This window comes from Otolemur garnettii, unplaced genomic scaffold (genome assembly GCF_000181295.1).
Source record: "Otolemur garnettii isolate 467f Iridium unplaced genomic scaffold, OtoGar3 scaffold00115, whole genome shotgun sequence".
Classification (NCBI taxonomy): Eukaryota; Metazoa; Chordata; class Mammalia; order Primates; family Galagidae; genus Otolemur; species Otolemur garnettii.
The window spans coordinates 5,994,772-5,997,327 of NW_003852510.1; positions in this window are offsets into that span (position 1 = coordinate 5,994,772).

Genomic DNA, 2,556 nt, shown 5'->3' on the forward strand with positions numbered 1-2,556 from the left:
GCCTGGCTATTTTTTGGTTGCAGGCATTATTGTTTGGCGGGCCCAGGCTGGATTCAAACCCACCACCTTAGGTGTATGTGGCTGGCGCCTTAGCCGCTTGAGCCACAGGCACCGAGGCAGGATAGATTTCTTTAAGGTATGTTACAAATAATTCATTCTTGACCTCTACTACACAGTCACTCACAGAGTATAGTACTATAAATAAAATACTGCATTGTTTTTTCTTTCTTTAGGCTGTGACTAGAACCCAATGCCATTGCTGTGGGTTTTTTTTTTTAAAAAGTATTGGGCAGCGCCTGTGGCTCAGTGGGTGGGGTGTCAGCCGCATATGCTGAGGGTGGCGGGTTCAGACCCGGCCCTGGCCAAACTGCAACAAAAAAATAGCAAGGCACCTGTAGTCCCAGGTACTCGGGACTTAGGCAAGAGAATTGCCTAAACCTGGGAGTTGGAGGTTGCTGTGAGCAGTGTGATGCCACGGCACTCTACCGAGGTTGATAAAACGAGACTCTGTCTCTACAAAAAAAAAAAAAAAGTATCAAATACTTTGTGCATGAAAGAAAGCTGTCATTGGTTTGGTGCCTGTGGCTCAAGTGGCCAAGGTGCCAGCCACATACACCTGAGCTGGCAGGTTCAAATCCAACCCCTGGCCCGCTAAACAATGACAGCTGCAACCAAAAAATAGCTAGGTGTTGTGGTGGGTGCCCATGGTCCCAGCTACTTGGGAGGTAGAGACAGGAGACTCACTTGAGCCCAGGAGTTGGAGGTTACTGTGAGCTGTGATGTCACAGCACTACCCAGGGCGACAGCTTGAGGCTGTGTCTCAAAAAGAAAGAAAGAAAGAAAGCTGTCATCCTTGAATTCACTTAAATGACAGCTGAGGTTGTTGAAGCTATTACCCATATCACTGTCTACTACTCCATTAGTAGCTTTTCATTATATAATAGAAAGCAGGCTATAAATACCTCTCCAATCTGATGAAAAATTATTCTACCTACAGCTTGCTAATATCACCAGATGCAAGGTGCCAGTAAAATAGCTTACCTACTGTATTTTTCTGAACAATACTGATCATACCATTTCTCCCGTCTTGATCTCTGTCTACCCACAGCCTGGGCCTGTAGCTACCAAAAATGGTTTATAGCTCCTTGTTAATAATTCCTGCATTTCAGAGGCCTTCTGGGAAAAGCCCTCCAACCCCCTTTGTTCACCATTAGATGAACTCATGGTCTTGGGTAACTGGATTTGTTTCTGGGCACCATGATGGTTGCAGAAGCAAACTCAACAGTAATTATGCTGCAATCTGTTTCACTCACCAGCACAAAAACACTGCTGTCTTTTGAATTAACAGTGTATGTACATCTTTAATGCAGAGAAACACTATCTAAGGAGCAGATCAGAGAAAGCACAATCTGTTCAGTAATATTACTAATATGGGGAGGGCAGCAATAGCAGCCCAGAGAAGGGTAAGAATGGGCATTAGTGGCCAGTGATCTGGAAGGTCTGATAACCTCAGGGTAAAGGCACACTGGACCTTCTCTGGGGGCACATAATAATAGGTACTCCAAACACTATTCCTTCTGTCTTTAACATAGGTTTTCAGTTAGCCTGAAGTTACTTTGTTCTTTATGCTGTCTTTCATTATGGAAATTGCATCTGTAAGGTTGTCCTATGACTTTCTTCTTTTCAAAGATGGAAGAAACAATTCCACAAAACCTATGAAATTAAGATTGTTCAGCAGAGCCAGGCTCAGTGGCTCACACCTATAATCCTAGCACTCTGGGAGGCTCACCAGTTCAACACCAGCCTGAACAAAAAGCAAGACCCCATCTCTACTAAAAATAGAAAAAAATGAGGCAAAAGGATCACTTGAGCCCAAGAATTAGACATTGCTGTGAGCTATGATGCCATGACACTCTACCCAGGGCAATAGCTTGAGATTGTCTTAAAAAAAAAACTGCTCAAGCAATCCCTAATCTCTTCCACCTTTCGGGAGGGATGTGGCTAGGCACAACTTTCCACCTCTCACAACCTGGCAGGAGCTGCCTTCTAGAAGAGTGCTAACATGCAGACCAATGGTGGATGGAAGAGCAGAGGCTTTGGAATCAGATGACCTTTCAAGTTCATCTTAAAGCTAGAGGTCATCCTTTGAGCAGTTCCATTGCTAAGAATTTATCCTGTGGCTATTTCCACAACAAGGTACAAAGATACGTGAGTTGTGTATTCTCTAATTGCTGTTCACTGCTACATTGTTTGTAATAGCAAAAACCATGAAACAATTGTTAGCTATCAAGAGAGGACTGTTTACAGATTGTACAGTAGACCTCCAAGATATATTGGTAAGTAGGAAAAGTAAGTTATACTATTTGGATTTTTACCAAAGGCGTGTTTTACTTTGACTAGGAACATTCTTGGATCAGTGATGGTCCATTCATTCCAAGCAACTGATAGAAAACAACTTGGATTATTTATTGTAGTTGGGCTTTGTTTATAATCTTTGATTTATAAATCTTCATTTACTACCCCACCACACATATTTGTATTAATATTTTAATTCTT